This window comes from Ambystoma mexicanum, chromosome 1p (assembly GCF_040938575.1).
Source record: "Ambystoma mexicanum isolate Mex_15411 chromosome 1p, UKY_AmexF1_1, whole genome shotgun sequence".
In the NCBI taxonomy this organism is placed as follows: domain Eukaryota; kingdom Metazoa; phylum Chordata; class Amphibia; order Caudata; family Ambystomatidae; genus Ambystoma; species Ambystoma mexicanum.
In genome coordinates, this window is record NC_090921.1 from 1,094,905,925 (window position 1) to 1,094,931,390 (window position 25,466).

The 25,466-nt window shown below is 44.5% G+C and overlaps 1 long non-coding RNA gene across 1 annotated transcript in view; it reads right to left on the minus strand.

The window, feature by feature from the left end:
* LOC138569126 (uncharacterized) overlaps positions 1 to 23,593 on the minus strand; it is a 168,351-nt gene extending 144,758 nt beyond the window's left edge. Inside the window, exons 1-2 of the long non-coding RNA XR_011303144.1 lie at positions 23,462 to 23,593; positions 22,033 to 22,103 (exon numbers count right to left, since the gene is read on the minus strand). This is a non-coding gene — a long non-coding RNA (uncharacterized lncRNA). The remainder of the gene's footprint in view (positions 1 to 22,032; positions 22,104 to 23,461) is intronic.
* Positions 23,594 to 25,466: the final 1,873 nt, after the last annotated feature.

The window sequence follows — 25,466 nt, forward strand, 5'->3', positions numbered from 1 at the left end:
GCGCTGAAAAGTGAGACAGTAGCCTGGCACTTGCTAAAACTTGCTACAACTTCCAATTCTCAGTTGAATCATGTCTTACTACCGCTGCGCCTGAATATCTTTCGCCACTAGTCTGATCAATTTTTGAAGAACCATCAATGAAGAGAATTTCCCCTCCTGACAAAGCATTCTCCTTCACACGTGGTATATCATCATAAAAATCAACATAATTAGTACAGTCCTGCACTTGATTGCCTTCTGCCATCGGCTCATCTATAAACGTGGCAAGATTCACTATTTTACATCTGACAATCTTAATTGTTGGGTTCAGAATCATTACCTCATAAGCTGAAGCTCTTTGGGATGTCACTGTACCTTTGGGTTTCTCTAAAATGGCAAACAGAGCATGCTCCACGGAGAGAGTCATAGAGCAGCCCATAACAATACTTGTAGACTTCTCAATTGCAAACTCTACTGTTCGCAAGGAAAGTGTCCTTTCATAACTGGGTCTAAAACCCCACTGTAATACGCTAAAGGCTTATACCCCAATGTAGTCCTCTGTGTAAGCACTGCTGTCATGACTGTCCCATTTGTGTGCGAAAATAAATAAAATTCCTCTGCATAATTGGGAATTCCCAAAACAGGAGCTGTACAAATTGCTTTTTTGAGTTCCTCAAACCCTTCCTCCATTTCCTCAGTCCATTATATTTTTACTTTGTCCACTTGTGCTTTCTTTAAAGCCTGCAAAAGAGGTCTTGTGTATGTACTGTAATCAAACACCCAAGCTCTAACATAGTAGCATAGCACCAAAAATGGTTGCATCTGTTTCACTGTGTTTGGCTTTGCAGTTTTCACAATCGCCTCAGCTCTTTCAGGTGCCACCTTCTTTACTTCATGTGAAATCAACTGCCTCTTCTTCTTATAACACCTCTTCTTCGCAGTATTGCAGCTTCTCTTTGTCTACCTTATATCCTTTGTCTGCTAGGATAGGCATCAACTGAATAGAATCTTGTCTACACTCATCTTCTGTGGTACTAAAAATGTAAATGTCATCTACGTATTGTATCACTGCACTCTTCAGATCAATATTGCCTCAATCCATGTATAAGACTCTATTAAAAGTCGATGGGGACTCATAGTATCCCTGGGGCAAACAAGTATGTTTCAGTCGAGTTTGGTGAAACGTAAAGGAAGTCATGTCTTGTGAGTCTTTGTGCAACGGGATCAACAAAAATGCATTTTTCAAATCGATCACCATGAAATATCGAGCTTCCACTGGGATACTACAAAGTATTGTCGCCGAATTAGGAACTAAAGGAAACTCTGCTCTACAATCTGGTTAATCCGTCTCATATCTTGTATACATCTTCACGATCCCCCTTTAGATTCTTTGATAGGATACTCTGCGGTATTACACGATTCTATAGCACCAGAATCCCTTGCTTCATCAGTGCTGAAATAGTCTGAAATATAACCTCATCAGCCTCTCGAGGCATGGGGTACTGCTTTGCTCGAGGTAAAATCGCCCCAGGTTCAGCTTTATTTTGACTTCCCCTATTGCCTTTAATAAACCTATGTCATAAGGGCCTGTAGTCCAAAGGACACTTAGCACCTTCTCCAAGTCTTCCTGAAAAAATGCTGGATACTGCTGCATTATTGCCATTCGCTGTGGGACTTCCCTCTTCTCTATTTGTATCCAGTATGTGATGCTCATAAAGAACACCACTTAATCGTCTTCTCGGTCTTCCCTAAACATGTCATCATCAGTTATGTCAGTCAATCTGTACCCTTCCTTGAGAGCTATTACTGTTCTCCATGTTCTACCCTCATAATATTTCCTTCGAGCATTACCATTTCCCTTCATACTACAGCTGCTTTCAATGCTATAGGAATAGTCTGTCCCCCCTCTTCGTCCATAGGTATTTGTGGTCTAAATAAAAACTCATCCGTTATTCTCAAAATGTTTTCCACTAAGCCAGGTAGCCATGTCAGTAAAATGCTCACCCCATACAGGAAAACCTCTGGCTCTACTGGAATGCCTCACAAAGTCACTTGCCCTGTGAACACCAGCATAAATTCACCCACGTTTAAATAGTGTATTCCTGGAGTGGAACACACTATTCCAGTGAATAAAATCATCATGTTAAGTTTTGTCATCAAATCTCTTCCCAAAATGTTAAATGGTGTCTGTCATGAGTATAACAAAGGAACAGACATGTCACACTCTCTTATAGAGACTGGTAATTCATCAGTAAAAGGAACTTGACTTGCAGCTCCAGAGAACCCTTGAGCATTCATGGCAATTCCCGACATTGGATATTTTCCCTCTCGTATACATGAACGAGTAGCCCCAGTGTCTACTAGAAAAGAATAAGATTTGCCTGCTATTGTCACATCGACCCTTGTTTCCTCTTGGGGGTCTGGTGTCACAGATAGTACTGAATACATCAAGTCACCCTGTGAGCTGTCCTTTTGCGGGTACAGACAGGCTCAACCCTGTCGCTGTGAAAGGATTCCCTCCTACCACAGTGACACCTCCTATTCTGTGTGTCACCGCTTGTCCTGTGTTTGCATACTGCTGTGTCTGCATGGGGGCTTGTTGCAACTGCCCTTGTGGTGGATTCACTTGCACTCGCTCTGATTGCTGTATTTGCTGTACTCATGGTGCTTGTGTCTGATACAATGTCTGATCTTGAGCGAACCCCTCCCTAGCCTGTGTGCTATATAGTGGAGGATAAGCTGTCCCACCTCTTGAAAATTGGCCATTCTGTACATTCCCTTGGCTCCCACAAACACGTGCAATGTGTCCTGTCATCCCACAAGTCCAACATATTGGGGATGCTCGCCTAACAAGTCTGCCTTGGTTATATCCTCTCTGGGGACTCTGATTCTCATACTGCGCATTCTGAAACCCACCTGGATTATTTTGGAATCCACCCCTTCCTCTATTGCCCATACCTCTGCCTCATGGCCCAAACCCATAAAAACCTTGGTCGATCGGGGGCTGATTATTCGTCTGCGATGTACCCTCTGCTTCCTGCATTCCCAACCTTTCTCCGCTTGTCAATACCACCCCTTCTATGGCAAATTTTGACAATCGTTTCTGAATCAACTTGGCTTTCTCAATTTTCCTAGTCTCATCTTATTTTTCTCTTTTAACAACCGACAGTGATGCACTATTGTCAGCTGTATCTCAGCCCATGGTTTTGCTTCCATTCCCACTAATTTCTTCATCTGTCTCTCTACTGGCTCAGGTAACACCTGACATAAAATATGGTAAAATAATGCCACCGGTTTTTCCCACAGCTCGCGAGTTTGAAGTTGCCATCTCTATTGAATATCCTGTATGTAAGCAATAGGGTCTTCATCTTCCTTCATTTTACATGTCATGATTGCACCCATATCTGATGTATCGGGATACTGTACCCTGAGTATCCAAACACATGCTCTGCAAATATCAAATGGTGCTCTGTTGTGCGCTTTGTTTTGTGCTGTCACACTTGAATACCCTGGTCTCCTCCATATGTCATCAGCCCTTTCCCCAAGAATAGCTGCCAGGAGGCCTTTTATGTCCCCTATGGCCAACGTATTTCCTCTTGTCATTTTTTCTAGTTTGTATATCCATTTCCCTGCACCCGAAGTCAAACTCGGGAGCTTACACCTTTGATTATCCTTGTCCATCTGCGGCCATGGAATATACTTTGGTCTTGCTCCCTCTTTTTCCAATAAGGGAAACTGTGTAAACCCCAACCCGCAGTCAGCTCCCATCGTTACCCTATCCATGGCAGGGACAATCGTCCCTGTCCATCTCCTTGCCGGTAGCGACCATAACCTGCTCACATATGGCAGTGATTCTCCATTTTCACTATACGATCATCCTCGGGGACGCTCTGGTTATGCTAAGGGATCTGCCATCCTATCCTTAGGTTGTTCCAGATCTGACCATCTTACTTCTTTATCTATCTGCAAGCTTCCTTCAGGGGTGCACACGCTTCCCCCTTCTTCCTCAAGGAAGGATTCTATTTCCTCGTCTGATATATCTTGTCCGCAACTAGTGTGACTCTCATCCCCTTCACCCTTGTCTAGGTCCAGTCTGCTTAAGGACAATGCTCAATGTTTGTGACCGAACATATGTTCGTCTTTGCTTAGTGATTGAACTGCTAGAGATGGATCCCTTTTCCCTCAAACTTCGTATCGGCTACCTTCCTTCAATTCTTGATAAGCCTTATTAATCCTTTCTCCGACGCTCATCGCATCAAAGCTTTCTTTGTCTAACACAACCTAAGATGCTCCTGAAGTTGCTTCCTTTATCGGAAGGAACTCTTCTCTTCTATCCCATTGTGTCTCTGGGCTCGGCCCTATAGGTGCTTTACAAATAAAACTGACATCAAGACCTGACTGTCTCCTCCTTCATTCTATTTCTTCATCTAGTTCTCTTAATTTTCTCACCTCCCTTCTAATTCTTTCTTTCTCTTGCCTTAGTTCTTTCTTCACTCCTTCCCGTCTTTCCTCCTCTTCCCTTCATCTCTGTATCCTTTTTTTCCCTTCATTTTTGCACTTCCTCCTATTCTCTCTTCCTTTCACTTCTATCCCTGTCTTCTATCACTCTCTGCCTGTTGTGATGTTTTATTTGCTCTTCTGCCCATTCCTCTTCTTTCTCTTGCTCCTCCTGATACATCTCTTCTCGTTGTTCCCTGCTCTTTCTTTTATGCTTTTCTTCCTTCAATCTCTTCTCTCGTTCCCTGACTTTTCTATCTTGTTTGTCATTATCTTCTCTTTGCCTAACTTCCTTAATGCTTTTCCCATCTAATTTGAATAATATCCGTCCACCCATCCATTCGTTCTGCACAAGCGCTACTTCGTCAGCCGTATCCTTCTCTCCTTTCCATCTCTTAATCTCCCTTTCTATACCTGTCGACACATTCGACCGTTCACTATTTTCTTCCTTGTCCTGTATGACCTTATAGATCTCTTCTTTTCTTTTATCCTCCTCTGGACTATCATCACTGCTATAAGCGGGAGGTTTTTATATCGGGTTACTATACCCCGTCGCCGCTTTCAATTCCTTTACAGGATACAACCCTAGTTCCTTTGTACCAGCGCATTGCACTTCAGGCGAGGCCAGGGGAGCTGAGGGCTCAACACCTTTCTCCTTACACTGGCTAAGCAGCATCTCCTCAGGTGGCGGATCTTCCCTCTCTTCTTGATACATTTTCCAGAGCTCTAGGATCGCTAAGCTTTTCTCTAATTTCATCCCTGTGTACGCAGTGTGCAAGTATGTGGTCATGTGTTGCAATACCGCTTTTGACAGTGATCTCCCTTGTGGCCATGTCATGAACATTTTATCTGCCGTGCCTTTCACCCATTCCGCACTATACTGTTTGAGCTTCGGCATGTGCTTTGGCAATGTCTTACATAAGTGCATCAGAGGAGTATCTCCCATTATGACAAGTCTCAATTGACTGTCAATACTTACCAGGCTTATGAAACAACCTTTACATTTTTACTTAAATCGCCACTTTTTTCAACACCTTTAGAACAAAAAATATGAGCGCGCACCATCAATCACCGCTCAAGCCCTTAATTTCTCAATTAGCTATGTCTACCTTTGGATTGGTACCAACCACTTCGCTAGATAGTCACTATAGCTCTTCAACTTTTTCTCTCAATTACTTCACAATTTCTATCGTTCTTCGACATTTTTACTCAATACACAATATACAGACTAGTTGACTCTACACATTAATAAACACTGTGTTCACCTTTTTCCCTCTCGCCTTTATTTTTAAATACCCTGTACAGGGTTTGAGACGTCACCTTACACAAACCTGTTTGTGAGTTATATTTTTTACTCTACTCCAACTGGAGTTTGAAACGTCTCCTTCTGAAGCTCCCTTGAGCCAGGTTTCTACTCGGCGCTACTCTTTCTTCACACAATATTTCCCGTTACTTCAAAAATTATCTCAACCCCATCCCCTTAATTTGCCATTCCCCTTAGTCTACTCACCATTCGTTCGTTAATCGACTCGAGGCATTCAGTATTGTCTCCTCCTCCAATCCAACCTGCTTGCCTTCCATCTGCAGAGCACCCGTGAAAACCGGGCAGGGATTTCATCAGTTCTTCTTGCAGGTTTTTCTATCGGATGCTCTCCACAGGAAACCCTGCGATCTTCCAGCTTAATGGCAGAGGATGCCCGATCGTCTGAAACTCTGGAGCAAAACTAGTTTGGATCTTGAACATCCTCTTCTACCACGACAACATAAGGCTCTTTGGGTAGCATGTAAGCAGTGGATGGGAGGCAGAGTAACTCTTAAACCAAATACCCTGTACAGGGTTTGAGACGTCACCTTACACAAACCTGTTTGTGAGTTATATTTTTTGCTCTACTCCAACTGGAGTTTGAAACGTCTCCTTCTGAAGCTCCCTTGAGCCAGGTTTCTACTAGGCGCTACTCTTTCTTCACACAATATTTCCCGTTACTTCAAAAATTATCTCAACCCCATCCCCTTAATTTGCCATTCCCCTTAGTCTACTCACCATTAGTTCGTTAATCGACTCGAGGCATTCAGTATTGTCTCCTCCTCCAATCCAACCTGCTTGCCTTCCGTCTGCAGAGCACCCGTGAAAACCGGGCAGGGATTTCATCAGTTCTTCTTGCAGGTTTTTCTATCGGATGCTCTCCACAGGAAACCCTGCGATCTTCCAGCTTAATGGCAGAGGATGCCCGATCGTCTGAAACTCTGGAGCAAAACTAGTTTGGATTTTGAACATCCTCTTCTACCACGACAACGTAAGGCTCTTTGGGTAGCATGTATGCAGTGGATGGGAGGCAGAGTAACTCTTAAACCAATAATCGAACCAATTCAGGAAGATGGCAAAGTTTACTGTTTTAGTAACAATTATCTAAAACAGGGAGTTACAACATACATCTAAGGACGTTTGCTTGAGATCTCTACTGTCAGGTGGACAACTTGTGCCCACCTTTAGTGCAAGTCATCTTCATTACTATTAGGTAAATGGCATGTCAATGGCTCTCAAACTATAAGGCCCTTCATTATATGCCCCTCTACAATTGGTTGGCACACTCATGCCGTTCTGGAACATTCGGCTCACTTAGCAGCACGTAAGCTCAACCCTAGGTACCAGGAGATACCTCCCCACCCAATTAGCCCATCATCACCCATGCCTTCTGCCACGAAGATGTTCTTTGAACTTGGCCTTGCAAAGTATCCTTGCCTCTGGGAATATAAGGGAGTGAGGGCATGCACTATCGTTATTCTGGAACTCCAAGCTCCAATTTCCATCTTTGGCTCATGTGACAGGAGACCACGATTTGGTCCATTTTGCAGCATTTAATTGTCTTAAATGAATAAAACTTGGCACGCAGGGTGTTCTTTCTTTGCACCTTAACAAGGGATGATTCAGCATCTCACGTTCACCGCCTTCGAGAATAGATAACCGGCCATGGCTTCTTTAGCTTTAACACCAGGCGAGACAGCCCTTCCAGACTCTTCCACGATCTCAGCTAATTCATGCTGTGACACAGCTTTCGGCTCTTCTCTCCATGGATCTGTGCTTACTAAAATTTGTGACACTGATGTCCAGCTTTTATATAATTGAGGCTTCGCCTGCAGTCTATTCACTACTTATTGCCAGCTCCTAAAATTAGCTGATCTACTTGCGTTGCTCTTCACACCAGCAATCTTCTCTTCGCATATGAAAGTTTACTCGATTCTCAACTTCGTCATCAATTTCTATAAGGCCCATATGTTTTCTTCAACCAGTCTTTTTCGGGCGTCACATTCGTCTTTCGTGACGTGACCAGCTGCTTTTTGTCTCATTTTCTTATTCCTTCAAGGAGTTCCTCCCTCAGGTTGTCATCTCTTCGGGGATACATTTGATAGGGTTTTCTCAAAGCGTACCTTCTTTCGAATATACGCTGTGGAATTGGCAGAACTGTTGGTTTTAAGTATGACACAATCTTAGGTTTGCAACATGTACCTGGTAGGTGGGCGGGACTTCCTGCAGAGGCAAATAGCTGCTCCTCTACAACGTTCTTCTTTCTCCCTTCGTGGATGGGGACACGTTTGTGCTTGAGAGCCACTGGTTGGCCAGTGTCATCTATGTGCGTGCGCAATGGCTCACCCATCATCCTGCCAATTCTTGAAAATGCATACTTAAACTTCCCCAGAAGCGACTGCACATCCTCGATGTACACCCTGAATGCAAAGTTCACAATCCTTAGGGCTTCTGCAGTGACACAACACAGCAGCGTGTATGTGCTCACTTTTGTGATGAAGAACATTGCCCTGATCACAATGTCCTTGTGCTCGAATGACACCATGAAGACACCTTTTAGCTGCAAAGGGGATGTGCCTCCAAAAGTATATATGCATACATGTGTGCTCTTCAGCTGGGGGGAAATGTATCTCCTCATAATGGGAGGCAGCCATCACATTAGCTGATGCCCTGGTGTCAATCAGTACTTGGGGTATCCATGCCAACGACATGCACGCTTCTATGTGATGTCATCAAAAACAATTGGTCGGCAGAGATTTAATCAAATCATTTTTTTAAATGTTGCTGTAAATATATGTGGGGAGACCCCTGCTAACCACCCACATGAATTATTAACATAAACCCACCCGCACATATACTTGAGGCAATAATCGTTTAAAATAATTAGATTAATTCTCCCTCGGCCAATTTTGCTATGGCAAAACCTTCTGTTACCGACACACACCACACACCTGTGCTGGCGTTTTTTCCTCTTGTCTATCTTGAGGACACTGGAGATGAAAAACACGCTGTCTTCATCTTCATCCCTGGGCAATTGTTTCACGTCTGGTCCTTTAGGCTCCACTTGTGCAATCTTTTGTGTCCTTTTCTGAAACGGTTGCCATGACCTTTCTTTCCCCCTGGAATGAGTGGATGGTGCCTGGTGAAATTGGTTCAGGACCCCACACCTACCACAGGTGTGGCCTTTGGTGGGACAGTCTCCTGAGTGTGGAAAATCATACCCACAATAGGGGCACATTGAGAGGTGTTCCCCTTTTGAGTCCCACTTGGTCCAAGGAAGCCTTTTGCTTGAATTGTTGGGCACTTGTTTGCTGATGGCGTATACTTCTTCTAATTTACTGCTTTCATAGCAGCATCCATCTTTGACGCTCTAATATCTGCTAACTCATGTGATCTACTGAGTTCTAAGATACAAGCCAGCATGATGTCAGGTTCCCGTAGAATCTGCCTCCTCATCTTCACGGACGCTCAGCCTTGGATAAATTTCAGCCGTACTTCTTCCTCCTCATTGGTCAGGACGCACGTGAACACAAGTTGTCACAGTCTCCCATGAAAACTGTCCAGACTCTTATTCTCCTTTTGCTTCACCAACCTCATGAGGAACCTCTCATTGTCAATGTTAACCATCGGGATGAAATATTCATGCAACGCCACTGTGGCAGCCACATAGGAGCCATCTGTAGGTCTGAGAGTCTTAAATACCCTATGGACAGCAGGGCCCGCTGAGTATAGGAGGGTAGATTTCTTAGCTTGGTCACTCGGATGCCCTGTGGCATTAAAATACATGTTGAGGTGTTCTAACCACAAGTACCAGCATGGGCCTAGACTTGCTGGGATGTCGAATTCCATAAAGGGGGCAAGGGATCCCTGTTGATGGGGAGGTGGACACAGCTGGGAATACTTCTTCATCCCCCTGGTCCATGGTGATGGCAGATATATTTGAGAGCCTAATATGCCCCTCATCACCTGGAGAGCAAAATAGGTTGTTGTACAAAAGGGTAGGGTAGGCCCTGAGGTGTTTGGTGTGGATTCAAGGCAAACTATGAAACAAATAAAATAGAGCAATCCACACTGTAGTTAGACATAAGAATTACTGTCCTAGTTTTACTTGTTTTTACCAAAACATGTTTCTATGCTCATGTATAGAGTCACAAGTAGGAAAATACCAAAAGTACAGCTGGAAAAATATTGACCATTTATTAATGAAAAAAACAAATAAGATGAATTAGACAAGGCTTGAAAATAAATTGTTCAAACACAGAAAGAAATACATTTTTCTAAACATAAAAAAGGAGTCAAAGAGAATATCATATTTAACAATAAAATATAAGAGACATTACAAGAAAAAAGTGCAAACAGGAATAAATATAAAAAGTTCCTCTGTCATAGACTTAATATTTGTGTTCACATAGTTTACTAAAACTGTCTATTCCCAGATATTTCTCTATTTTTTTGTGTGTATCATGATCAATATGTGATCATGTTTTTATCTGCAAAATAGGGACACTTCCCAACAGGCCCAGGTGCCAGAAAGCAGTAACAAGGTGTAACCTTTAAAGAAGCCCCTCTAGGAATGAGGGTATCCATGTTGCGAGCCACTTGTGCGTGGTCACGAAGATTTAAAAAATTGTGTTTGTGCTCTTATTGTTCGGGTCACTGATAAAATGCAGAATGGGACTCAGGGGACTCATCGCCAAACCCACGGCAGGACCGCCAGGTTGTCGACCTGGATCACCGTCACTGTAACTGGCACTGCAGGGGAGCTGAACCCTCGATGACGTTCTGCAATACTGTCGCACCCAGTACCGGAGCACAACGTGACAGTGTGATCAGGCCAACACCTTCGCTGGGCGCGCCGTGTGCAAAATGCGCATTCCTCACCGCTTCGTCTCCATTGTTGACTGTGTTACAGTCTGCCCCGAGCCCGAAAAAAGAGACACAAGGCATATTCATGCTCATATTGTGGATACAAAATGTGGCATACAACGTAGACTTGAGTTAAGTATATTTATTACAAGAGCCCCCAGGTGGGTGCACTCCCTGTGAAGCAAACAGATCCTCCTTCATCCCGGTGTAGTTCTTGAACTCAGCAGGTTCGAGAACGACGTCAGAGTTTACATCACAACATCTCCTTTCCAAGGGTGAACAGGGAAAGAAGAGCAGGGGAGGGAAACCAAGTAAGGATAAACTATGTAAATGAAAAGGATACAATTAATAGTAAACATAGGGGGCCATTTCGAGTTGGGTGGTAAGGGTTTACGGGCACCGGTAAGGATGCCGGTGCCGGTAAACCCTTACCGCCCTATTCCGAGGTCCCTTAGCGGGTCCCAGCAGGAACGGCTGGTCTGACCAGCTGTTTTTTGCGGGACCCATTAACGGACCCTGGAGCTAATAACAGGCCCGCAATTTGCGGGCCCGTTATTGGCGCCTTCCCAGGGCTCAAATGGGAATGGGGAATGGTTTACTGAATGGAGACTTACCGGGTCTGCAAAGGTCGGAATGTCCCGGTAAGTCCCCATTCAGTGAGACCGGACCCGGACCCGGGTTTGGAAGCAGTCATGGCACTAATAGCGCCATAGCTACCTCCAAATTCGTAATGACCCCCATAGTCACTGTTCCTCAGGAGCATCCTTTTGGCAGGGAACGGGATCACCAGTATTACTCTCCATCGCGGTATCCGTGGATGGTCCTTGGTCGTGAATCTGCTCTTGACCTTTGAAATCATATGACAGCTCACTTGGTCTGTTAAGTTTTCCAGAACACACAGCATCATTACATAACCACCTTTTTCCATCCTCCAAAACCACTGACTTCTCCGATGCTTTCACCACTCTCTGTGCCCCCCAGAATCTGAGCAATCATTTTAAAATGTTCCTATGTTCTTTTACGCACACCCTTTTACACACACCCAGTCTCCTTCCTTAAATTTACTTTTCCTTACATGCCTAGTATGGTCATAATGCCTCATCATGAGTTGGGCGGTAATGCCGGTGGTATTACCACCGGCACTATTAGCCCTACCACCAAACCCCCCGGCGCTATTAGTGCCGGATCACAGGTTTGGATGAACGGTTAGTGCCCATTTCCCATTGGGCCCATTCGGGAATTCCTCATTCCCCATTGGGCCCAATGGGGAAAACGTGCGCTATTACCGCTGGCGTATTTCCCGCCGGTGGTAATAGCGCCGGAAACCGGCAAATTTGCTGCGATTTCCCCCAGCTCAGAGCTGGGGAGAAATCTGCCAAGGCCATGATCTGGTGGGCCCTTAAATGCGGCGGTAATAGTGCTACCGCCGCATATAAGGGTTACCGCCAAACTCGTGATGAGGTGCTTTATATTTCTTTTGTTTCTCTTTCACTCTCCTTATGATACTCTCAATGTCTATTTTTTTTACATCTTTCTGTTGGTAACCATGGTGGTCTCAACCTGTTAGACACTACTCCCCCTCTCATCCTGATAAAAATGAGGAGTCATTCTAAACACATTTAATGCCTCTTTTAGTGTATCCCTCCAAGGTAACAAATTTGCCACAGTGAGTTGTATTATATTCTTCACAAAACCATTAATGCCCTCTACTAACCCGTTGGCCATGGGATGATAAAGTGTAGTGACTTTGGGCCTCATCACAACCGGACGGTAACGCCAGCGGTATTATCGCTGTCGGTATTAGCCCTACCGCCGAACTCCCCGGCGCTAATAGCACCGGATCACGAGTTCGGCGGTAATGTTAATCCCCATTCCCCATTGAGCCCATTCAGGAATGCCCCATTCCCCATTGGGCTCAATGGGGAAATTTCGCACTAATACCGCCGGCGGATTTCCTGCCGTCGGTATGAGCATGAATTTTCAGCAGATTTCCACCCCAGCTAAGAGCTGGGGTGAAATCCACCAAAGTCCTGATTTGGCGGACCCTTAAATCCGGCGGAAATAGCGCTACCGCCGGATTTAAGGGTTATCGCCTAAGTCGTGGTGAGGTAATGTTAATCCCCATTCCCCATTGAGCCCATTCAGGAATGCCCCATTCCCCATTGGGCTCAATGTGGAAATTTCACGCTAATACCGCCGGTGGATTTCCCACCGGCAGTATGAGTGTGAATTTTTAGCAGAAATTTTATCAGCTAAGAGCTGGGGCGAAATCCGCCGAAGTCCTGATTTGGCAGACCCTTAAATCCAGCAGTAATAGCGCTACCGCCAGATTTAAGAGTTATCGCCAAAGTCGTGATGAGGCCTTTTGTGCTCAATGGCTCTAGCCTTTAAAAACACTTGCATCTCTTCTGACATAAATTGGGTCCCATTGTCGCATACTATTTCTTGGGGATCTCCTTCCCTACTGAATACATCTTCCAAGAATCTCACAATCTTTCCTGTTGTAATTGTGCCCTCCATTACTCCCCATTCAACCCACTTTGAGGTGTAATCCAACAACACAACTATATATATCTTTTGGGTATCCAATGTCTCGAAAGGCCCTGTAATATCTATGGCGAATTTCTTCCACACCATGTTTGGAACCTCAAAAGGTTGTAATGGTGTAACATGCATCTTCTTGCTCTTGTCGCTTACAGCACAGGCCGGGCAATTCTTTATGAGCTCTTCAATTTCATTCCACATCCTTGGCCACAAAAAACATTCTCGGATTATTCTTTTCATAATATTTCTTCCAAGATACCCTTCATGTTCCAAATCCATGATTCTTTTCCTTTATGTTAGAGGAGGAATTATTTAATCACCCCTGAACATACACACCGCATCTTCTGCAATTTCGTTTTCAATTGTGTGTATTTTTTCAGAGCATGATCAACCTTTCCCCATCCTTTCTGTACAGCTTGGCGCAGTAAACTTTGCTCAGGGTCTTCTGCAGATGCCCAGGCCCACTCTTCTTTTGGAATTCCTGGTTCAATATGTGCAATAATGCATTCCATATCCTTCTCTTCAATAAAATCTTCATCTGTTCTCCATTATCCCAAGGCAATCTAGAGAAACAATCTACAATAACATTCATCTTTCCAGGCGTGTACACTATCTTCACATTAAATTGCATTATGTCAAGGATCCACCTGCAAATCCTAGGGGACACTAATTGCGGATTCTTAGAATTTAAGATGTGTATCAATGGCTTGTGGCCAGTCTTGAGGGTTATTGGAAGGACCCATATTAGACCTCTAAAATGTTCCAGAATCCATCTCACCCAAAGGGCTTCCTTCTCTATGGTTGAGTAGTTTTGTTCTGCTGCTCTCAGTACATGCGAAGCAAAAGCAATTGGTACTATACCATTATCCGGGACTTGTTCCAAAACTCCACCCAGGCCACCATTACTGACATCTGTAATTATGTTAGGGGCTGCGCTGTTGAACATGCTTCATGTTGGTGCACTGTTTATACTCTTTTTAATGTTTTGTAGTTCATCTTGGCACTCTTCAGACCACACAACCTTTGTTGACCTTTTCAAGAGCTATCTCATGTGCTTTGTTTTGTCTGTAAAACGTGGTTCGAATTTTGAATAGTATTCCACTAGCCCCAGGAAACTGCGCAGTTGATCTTTAATTTGAAAGAGCAGGCATGTTTGATATTCTTTCCATCAGATTTCTCTTTGGACTGATCCCTTCGGAATTTATAATGTGTCCCAAATACATCACTTCTCTCAATTTGATCTTACATTCATCAATTTTAGGTTTGAGTCCTTTTTCTTATATGACCTGCAGAACTTCTAACAATTTGGCATTGTGTTATTCGTCCATCATGGTCGCAATCAGGATATAGTGTTGGAAATAATATACACCGTCAAGGCCCCCGAACAAATGTTGCATCAGCCTCTGAAAAACTGTAGGAGCAGATGCTAAGACGAAAGGCATGTGCCTGTATCTAAAAGTCCCTATGTGAGTGACAAATGATGTTAAATGCTTTGAGCTTTCGTCCAGAACTACTTGATGGTATGCTGACGATAAGTCAAGTGTTGTAAAGTATTTGGCAGGCTTCATGGTTGTCAGCATTTCACCTATATTCAGTAGAGGGTGCCTATCAATCCAAATGTTGGCATTGAGATCCCAATGGTCTACAGACATTCTTATGGAATTATCTGGTTTGCGCACAATCACAATCAGAGACAACCACTCACAGGACTCAATGGGCTCTATAATCTTCTGTTCACACAATTTCGTCAATTCTTCCTGCAGTGCATCTCTGGTTCCCAACGGAATGTTTCTCACCCTGTGTGCGATGGGCTTGGCACCTCTCTTCAAAACAATCCTATGTTAGAAACTTTTCAGCATCCCAATGTTCGCATTGAATACTGAAGGAAATCTTTTTGCTAGCCCTTCGTTGGTATTATAATCTTCAATGGACACACGTAATATCAGAATACTCTCTCCTTATTTGAAGGGCTGCCTGTTCTTTCCATCCGACCACCGACAATCCATTTTCTGTCACAAACAACTTGCAGTACGTCTCTCTGCCTTCAAAGTTGAGATGAACCCATTGATAACCAATGATTTTGATGGGACTTTTGCCGTATCCATTTGTTGTCCTCAACTGTTCATATCGCCCATTCAATTCTTTGATGAATGTTAGGAGGTCTACTATTGCGTATGGCGAACCTGTGTCCACCATTTATTTAATTTATTTTGACATGTATTTGGCGCACCGAACCTAGAGGCATCTGGGCGCTTTTCCTTATGAAAGTGGTTACAAGAGTTGCTTAAATGGTAGGTTACATACTTTCCACAGTGCAGGGCTGTGAGAGATCAGTCCAATAGTTACAAGTAGGTTACCTGCTACATATCGCAGACTGTGCAAAGTCAATCCAGTGGTCACACGTAGGTTACAAGAGATACAGTGCAGGCTGCCAAAGTCAATCAAGTGGCTGCAAGTAAGTTACCTGCAGCACAACGCAGAGCTGCGCAAAGTCAATGCTGTAATTACAGCTAGGTAAAGTCAATACGGAAGTTGCAAGTAGATAATATGCTACACCGCGCGAGGCTACGCAGAGACAATCCAAAAGTAAGTATGTTACATACAGCATAGCGCAGGGCTACGCATAGTCAATCCGGAAGTTGCAAGTAGGTAATATGCGTCACAGCACGAGGCTACGCAGAGACAATCCAAAAGTAAGTATGCTACATACAGCATAACGCAGGGCTACGCATAGTTAATCCAGTAGTTGCACGTAGGTAATATGCGACACAGCACGGGGCTGCGCAGAGACAATCCAAAAGAAAATACGTTACATACAGCATAGTGCAGGGCTACTCATAGTCAATCCGGTAGTTGCAAGTAGGTAATATGCGACACAGCGTGAGGCTGCGCATAGACAATTCAAAGTAAATACGTTACATACAGCATAGTGCAGGGCTACGCATAGTTAATCCAGTAGTTGCAAGTAGGTAATATGCGACACAGCGCGAGGCTGCGCAGAGACAATCCAAAAGTAAATGTGTTTCATACTGCATAGCGGAGTGTCACATTCGGAGGTTGCAGGTAGGTAAGATATCCAAATATAGCACATGGGAGCGAATGCCATAATAAGTGTAGTGCAAGAGTGTAAATTGCCACAGTAATGCAGCAGGTAGTGGTAGGTGGCAAGTCCGGCAATTCGATAGGAAGGAATCGTAAATATAGTGGCGTACCCTGGCTTACCAAGAAGGGGAGAGATGGATGCCGCATTGGGAGCCAGTTTTTCAAATGGGGTTCGCCCCTCAGCCCGACCAGGCAGCGGATAGAGAGCAGACAAGGCCTTGAGGTGTGGGCCTTCGGGCTGGGGGGCGGCTTCTCGCCTGCCGGCGATTGATTGGCTGTATAAACAGCTCATGGGCCAATCAGCAGCCATGTTTACTTGGTTGTCATGGCAACCCTCTGAGGCACTCTGGTGCTGAGGAAGAGGGCGGTCATTGGTAAGGAAACTAAATAATGCTGAAAAATGCAGTTCTTTGGCAAGGAAAGGTTATTAGCAGCATACACTGTGACAGAGCACTTCATGTGCGGGGCCGCACTCACAGATGGTAATGTATGCCATGAGGCAGATGTAGCAAAGACCAGGATCTAAAAGTGTAGGCTCCGATGCATTCCGGCTGAGCGCCAGGATAGAGGAGCAGATGGAAAGCGAGCCACATGCTTTTGAAGCCAGTAAAGGAAAGGAAAGCAGAGGGAGCAGACAGGGCCTTAAGGTGTGGGCCTTCTGGCTGGGGGCCGGCTTCTCGCCTGCCGGCGACTGATTGACTGTATAAACAGCACAAGGGCCAATCAGCAGCCATGTTTACGTGGTTGTCATGGCAACCCTCTGAGGCACTCCGGTGCTGAGGAAGAGGGCGGTCATTGGTAGAGAAACCAAATAATGCTGAAAAATGCTGTTCTTTGGCTAGGAAAGGTTATTAGCAGCATACACTGCGACAGAGCACTGCATGTGCGGGGCCGCACTCACAGATGGTAATGTATGCCATGAGGCAGATGTAGCGAAGACCAGGATCCAAAAATGAAAGTGTAGGCTCTGGTGCATACCGGGCTGAGCGTCAGGATGGAGGAGCAGATGGAAAGTGAGCCACGCACTTCTGTTGCCAGGAAAGGAAATCACTTGCATAGGTATTTTATTGATATACATGCACACCCATGGACCTCTCTTTCCTCCTGTGGTGATCGTCAAGATCTGTATTTCCCATTCTTCTTTGGAATTTAACACGGACAATAGGCTGCCTAGGCCCCCTATTTCTTCCAAAGCTCTAATATTATCATTTGTGGGCAGCTGCTTTCTTTATATGTTCTGCCGCTTATACCCATTCTTCCCCTTCTTCTGCCATTCCTGCAAACCTTTCCAAAAGGTCCAGTATTTTCACACTTGAAACACTCTGCGGCATATGCTGGGCATTCTTTGTCACCATTTGGATGTCTACCACAACCACATCTGTGGCATCTCCATTGAATTCTATTATCTCTTTCCCTTCTAGGTTTTTCAGAAGGTCTCATTTTTGCAGTCACTGTGGACATCTTACTTATCAATGCTATTATGGTATCCTCTCCATCATCATCTTTTTTTGCTTGTACACTCTTGATTTCCGTAGTATCTGGTTTGTTTAATACTGTCTTCATACATCTGCCACCCAATTCGATAGTCCTGGCAATTTTCACTGCCTGGTCTAAAGTGGGGTCTTTAGCCTGCCATAGTCTTAGTTGGATGTGAGAATCAGCAGTGTGGAGAACTAATTGATCTCTTAGGTATTCTTCTGCAACGCCTGTGAATCTGCACATTGCCATCAATCCCCTCAAAATAGCAATATAGGTACCACTGATTCCCCTTTATGCTGTTCCCAGGAGAAGAATTGGTATCTCTCCATTACCACATTTCTTTTATTTCCAAAATGTTTGGAGAGTTTATAAAGGGCAACTTCGTAGCGTCTGTTGCTACTAGCGCTAGCAGAATCTCCTGCTCCCTCGTCACTATTGCTTTGGTCGGGTAAGGTGCGGAAAATTCTGAGTGCTTCAGCACCTGTGCAATTTAACAAAGTCGCTTCTTTAAGGTCATCGTTGAATTTTGTACCGCCAATAGCTCATAAGTACACTTAGAATGTGTCCGCCCACTGTTCCCACAGTGTGGTGGGGTTGCTAGGATTTGCAAGGAAGGGACAAGGAGCAGGAGCATTCTGCATTGTTTTGTTTGCTGTTCACTGTGTTCTGCTTGCTGTTAAGTGTTTTGTTCACTGTTCACTGTTTAATTATTAATTATGGAAATTGTGCAAGCATTCATGGCATGATCGCATTAAGTGTGGTGACTCTTTGTTATTGTTATAATTGATTAAAGCATTCATACTGTTTGCTAAACCCCTGATATCCTGTGGGGCCTCGTTATTCTGTTGATGTTTTGGAGAATAGTGAAAATAAATGAGAGATTGCTTTGCTGTGCTGGTCCTTCCAACGGCGTGACTCTGTAACACTGAAAATGCCGACTACAGTCCGTATTGTGTTTTTATGGCAACGTCCGACACAGTGATTTGCGGGCAAGATGGCCGACATGTTTGAGAACGTTTCTATGTCCTTTCTTCTAGTATTTTGAAGGATAAGCGTTACACGTTCGCCGGGTCCCGTAATTGAATGATGCCTCTTCGTATTACATGGTGAGTGTCCTCACACCTCTCTCTAGTTTTATATATATATATATTCGGTTTGCCGCCCTCCCCCCGCAGTGCATTACACTTGCGGTTGGTTCGCAGACTGTAATTTATTCTATTCCAACTTGCTTGTTGCAGTAGGCACCTTTTCCCTTGTTCAACCTCTGCTCGTGGGGCATCAGGCAGAGACTGCTCTCTTTGGAGGTTCTCGCTTCCTTGTCACCAATTATTGTGGATACAAAGATGTGGCATACAACATAGAATTGAGTTAAGTATATTTATTACGAGAGGCCCCAGGTGGGTGCCCTCCCTGTGAAGCAAATAGATCCTCCTTCACTCCGGCATCGTTCTCGAACTCGGCAGGTTCACTACACAAATACCCACCCGATGATGGACCTAGACGCTCACTTCTCTGCATGTAATTTGTTGCATCTGCATTTGAATAAGTCCTAAGCAACTGGATGTAACCAAATCCTTTAACTCAAAGTTTGATCTAGCTTGACTGCATCAGGATGCAACCAATTCCTATGCTCCAGACTAAGACTAAGTTGAAAATATGTACAAGATTATGACTAACTTGAAAGTAACTGGATGCAACCCACCCCTTAAGCACATACACACGAGTAAGCTTGAATGTAACTGGATGTAACCAATCTCATGACGCCAAGACCATTTTGTACCTATCTGTAACCAGCGTCCAGATGCCCCAGGGTTAGGTGCGCTATATAAATGTAATAAATAAATAAATACAGAAGGCTGTGCAGAGGACCAGACTTGCGCAAGGAAACACTCAAGGCCGTATATTTTGAAAGCAAGGCTGGCTGCATTTTATTAACACAACCCCATTGACATAGATTCAAATCAAAAGGAAGAAGGCAAATGTTAAATCACACCACCCAAAATTCTTCAACTTACATTAAAGTTCGCATTACAAGCCTAGCTACAGTGGAAAACGATCTGGGTGTTTTACTGCTCCGCAAAACCACGGGTTTACAACTGAACCTCTCCAAACTGCCTGCTTGTGGGTGGAGGAAATGTACTGCCGTCCCCAATGGATTCCTATGGGACTGCAAAATACCGAATACCTGAAGGGCCTGCATGACTCTAAATCCTGCAGGTTTACTGCATGCTGTAAGAGTCGACCAGAAGTAATGAGTAACAAGGCCCTAAAACGTTTAACATTCTCATTGATTTTTGTTTTTTTTGAGTATTTATAACGCGCTGTGAAGGCGTGCATACATATCCTCAGGCCACAGGCCATGCGCATGTGGCTAGCCATGAACCAAATAGGGAAACTTCCTGGCCGGATGCCTCAGACCCTCCCCATCTTGCGTCTATGGACCTTCTGGATAAATGTCAGTGAGTGAGCACCGGAAGCTAGGCCTGTCGACCGCCAGCACAGACCTTGCCCTAGCAGCCAGGGGACCAATGATGGGAAATCACTGCCAAAGCCAGTGAAAGGGAGAAAGGACAACAACAGAAGATGAAATATAACCACTGCCCCAGCAACAAAACTGAATGTGGAATATAACGAAATTGCAGGATCCAATTGAGAAAACATATCCATCACATTGTACAAATGAAAATGTAATCTGACAGAATGCTATAAAATAAGTGAACGAGCATCACTGAATGACATAAAATAAAATTCAAAAAAAGGAAAGGTGTGTGAGGGAAATAAATGGGGATTTCGATATGTGCCTCTGGGTATGCAAGGGCGAAAGGTAGTTACCCTCTCTGCTCGAGGGCTTTAAAAAATCAACTCACTCCAGGTAGTAACGAGCATGCTGATGCTCGAGGCATGCCCCAGCAGGCCAGTGCACTAGGCATTCCCAGAAGGCTTGTGTTCCAGGCGTGCCCCAGCAGGCCTTCGTTCCAAGCATGATACAGCAGGCCTGTGTTCCAGGCATGCCCCAGCAGGCCCGTGCTTCAGGCCGGCCTAGCAGGACCGTGCTCCAGGCATGCCCAGCAGGCCTGTGCTCCAGGCATGCCCCAGCAGGTCCGTGCTCCAGACATGCTCAGCAGGCCACTGTTCTAGGCATGCCCCAGCTCCAGGCATGCCCCAGCAGGCCTCTGTTCCAGGCATGCCCCAGCAGGCCTGTGTTCCCGGCATGCCCCAGCCAGCATGTGCTCCAGGCATTCCCCAGCAGGCCTCTGTTCCAGGCATGTCCCAGCAGGCCCATGCTCCAGGCAAGCCACAGCAGGCCTTTGTTCCAGGCATGCCCCAGCAGACCTGTGCTCCAGGCATGCCCCAGGAGGCCTGTGCTCCAGACATGCCCATCAGTCCTGTGCTCCAGGCATGCCCCAGGAGGCCTGTGAACCAGACATGCCCAGCAGGCCCGTGCTCCAGGCATGCCCCAGCAGGCCTCTGTTCGAGGCATGCCCCAGCAGGCCTGTGTTCCCGGCATGCCCCAGCAGTCCTTTGTTCCAGGCATTCCCCAGCAGGCCTTTGTTCCAGGCATGCCCCAGCAGGCCTCTGTTCCAGGCATGCCCAGGAGGCCTGTGATCCAGACATGCCCAGCAGGCCCGTGCTCCAGGCACACCCCAGCCAGCCTGTGCTCCAGGCATGTCCCAGCACTGCTGTGAGAGTTCAGGTCAACTTTCTTCTAGTGCCTGCTCATAAGTGAGCATTTATCTACATACACTTGTTCTTGTCAAAGTTACTTAAATCACTTTTAAATGTATTACAAATCTAAAAACAAGTCAATAAAAGGGACAACAGGACATCGCATATACATCAGTTGTAGAATATATTTCCATTTCACAATTTTACAAAACCAAAGTGCAAAAATAGTGCAAAGAAAGGTGCAAAGTGCTTGACCTCTAGTGACACATACAACGCATTGTTCTTAAAGACTTATCACAAAGTATACACATGAATTGGTATGACCATCACATTTCATTACTAAAGCAGGATTTCCTCATATTTTACTATTCTTATCACACTATTCCTCATTTCTAAAGTGCATCTATCACATATTAGCAGGAGACTCTTCAGTCTCAAAGCTCCTCAAAGTCGACGGATGTACAATCTTTGATTACGTTAGTTTTGTACAACGTTTCAGCATTTTACAATTTAAAAAGCCTTCTTCTGGACCTAATGTCTTGCATTGATGCTGATCTATCCCGCTTTCTGTTCAGGGCCCATACATTGGCACTGACTTCCTCGTAGTTGATCGAATGTCTGTTTCTTATTCTTCCTTTTGATCTGCAGACATATGTACATTCCGCTTCTGTGAATTAAAGACAGTAAATGATTTTACTTGCTATGTGCTTTTTTTGCCATACTTAATTTAGCAGCAGACGTCCTGCCATTCAGTACAGAGTGTGGAGATTCCCTACTCCCCCTTCTTTTGATGCAAGACGTAGCACTCTTAATGGGAACTTTTTATTTAGACACCTCTCGGCAGAGAGGACTGGAAAAGGCAGCCATGTATCTAGAGAGTAGAGAAGAGAAAGCAAACTATGTCACATTGCTAAGGTTATATACGGGTATTGTTTCGTCTACCTTTGTTTCAAACTCTTATCAAATGTGTTTCTTTGCCTGCCTTTTATTAATACACTTTAACATCCACAGACTTGTACACGAGTTTCTTACCATATAGAAGTACATCATGTCAATTTTATGCAATATAATGAAAGGCGTATAAGATTCATGGATCTCCAATTATTCGTTTTTTTTACACACAGGACGAGTCAACATGGTGACACGTGAGTTATTTGGTAGAAGTGAGGACTTTGCAGTGAATGAGGTAAAATAGGGCAGAAATGTCACTTGTGCACCTGCTGGTCTGCTGCCCATGTCGCATTCTCCTGCCATCCCTTTTGGAGGTGGCTAATTGTTGCAGGTTATGCAGGAGAAGAGGCTGGCCTAATGGTACACACCAGGCAGAAAGCTTGTCTGCATTTTATTGATATACATTTTATATGCATACAAATCAAAGGACGAGGAGGTGGACATCAAATCGTACTTTCCTCGATTGCGAAACAGACACAAAACTGGGTCCTGTGCCAAAAAGGATAAAAGGCGTCTACAAATATACACTCTCAACCAGAGAAATTGGAGAAATGAAGCACAGCCTTGGTATCCAACATCCCCCACTTTCAGATCAAAACTGTCAGCAAGATAAAGTTCTCTCATCGTCATGTCAACTTCAGTGAGTGAGTGCCTTGCAACAAGACCCACTGGCACTGAACTCCATCTCGCAACCAAGAGAAAATTGGAAAATTACTGTCAAAGACAGCGAAAAGTTAATGACTCCTGGATACAATGGAGCATGACCCATAACCACCATCATAGTGCTGCGCACCTACCGGTTACCGGCACTCCCCCAAAAGCTTGCAAACCAGCCATCTGGAACTCGAGAACAAGTTTTTGAAAGGAGAACCGTAAATGCGTCCTTGAAACCAGACATCATGTCTCCGTAACAGGAAACCCTGCTGCCAAATCCAACTTGCTGACTGCGGTTGAAGAGTTGCCGCTGGAGGCATGGTCGAACGGCAAAGAAGATGGTCGCGTAACTCTGCCACTGCACCCTACGCACAATAACAAAGAGCATTAATTCTACTTTACGCTGCTTCTTAATCATACCTTTGTTCAGCTGGGTGACCTGAATCGAGTGTGCGAGATGCCGTTCGTACTCCAGTGCCGTTCCGCCCTTTTTATCAATTGGAACCGGGATCTGATGCTCCTTCACCGACAACTGCTGCCTCAAGTATCCGCCCTCCCTGAGGAAACATCCGGCGTCACACCCACTGTGACGTGCCGGCTGCGGCCTGGTCAGCCCCTCCTCCTCAACATTGCTGCCACTGTTGCCTGTGCTCCAGACATGCCAAGCAGTCCCGTGCTCCACAAGCTACTTCAAAGAAAAGCGTTCCTCATAACGTAACGCTCCTTTATTTCATTTAAGCTTGTAAAGCGTTATAAGGTACAGGCAGCATTTACAATTAACGCCCTCTGGGGTCCATTTCTTTTCACAACACCTGAAATGGAAAATAATATTGCTCATAGTATTATCCCTCAATACAATATATATTCATAATATTATTCCTGCTAATCCACGTGCCTCTCTACAGTTTATTTTGGATCTTATTTTAACATGTGGCAGCCAGTACGTACAGATCTGTACACAAGTCGATGGACATATAGTAACATTCATCTATGTATTTTTACACAAGCTGGTAGTTGTTTGGTGACATTGCCCAACGCTTTCAATCATCACCTTTTCTTCTGCTACCATCTGGCCTCTACTGAAAATATGTCACTACCTTGTGGCCACTTCTGAATACACAAGAACAATTTGCTCTGCCTTTACTGAATACAACTAGATTATTTTTGTGCTTCCATACCGATGTCAATGTAAACTCATGCAAATTCTCATCTAATTATCAGAGTTGGGAAACTAGGTTCTTTACCACTAAGACGTGACTGGTGGTACTTCACAACTCATTTCCTTTGTTTACTCCTTATTATCCTCTGGAGTTTTCATTTTCCCTCCTTCATTAGGAGAAACGCAGTCTGCATAATATGGAGATAAAAATTGTAAACTATAGGAAACAATGTTACATGGTCCAGTTACTGAGAATACATTACTCCAGGCCTTACTGAAGACTACTCCTTACTTTTATTGGAAAGGCACCACATTATTACTGAACACTGCCTTTTGCAACTGTTTATAAATGCCATTGTTTGCTCTCAAGCTTCTACATACGTATACAAGTATCTTTACATTGAGTATATTTCTACCGATCTCAGTTACCAACATGGCCACCAATAAAAACTCTTAAAAAAGTGTGCCTACTACAAAAGAATCCAATATCGCATCTACTAACCTCAAGAGACTTAAAAGTGACTCACCAAGTGAGTCGAATCCAGCTATTGACGCCATACTATCAGAAATCAGATCACTTAAACACTTTATTGAGACCACAAATCTAAAATTAGAACAATTAGATGACAGATGGAAGGGCTTGGAAAATAGAATGGATGAGGTGGAAAGAAGAGTTGGTCTTGTGGAGGATGTATCCCCCAGAGTGGCACAACTCGAGAAGTCTATCAAAGATCTTCAGAAGCACAATGAAGATTTAGAAAATCGAAGCTGACGAAACAATCTCAGAATTTCAGGCCTGCCAGAGGGATCCGAAGGAGTCAATACCATTGCTTTCCCGAAAAAATGCTTTCCTGCAAAAATTCCTACCAGCTGTACTTCATCTACCTTTGGAAAAAGTATTCAATATTCAACAAGTTTATAGAATTGGTCAATTATCTGTCTCCACTTCTCCACATCCATCGCCTAGAACACTGATTTTCTACCTTCTGGAATACTCCCAACTGCAGCTCATCTTATCCACTGCTAAGGAACGCAAATCCCTTATTTGGAATGGCAATAAGATATTTATCACACAAGATATGGCCAGGAGTACAGCCTAACGTAGAAAAGTATTCCTGTCCTTTCATCCAGCTTTGAAGCAGCTCAATATTCGATACAGTTTATACCACCTATGCTCCTTTAAAATCACACATGAAGGTCGTACCGTCATGTTCGATGATCCGAAGTCATGGACACATCCTCTCCAGCCAGTACCTCTACTTCTTT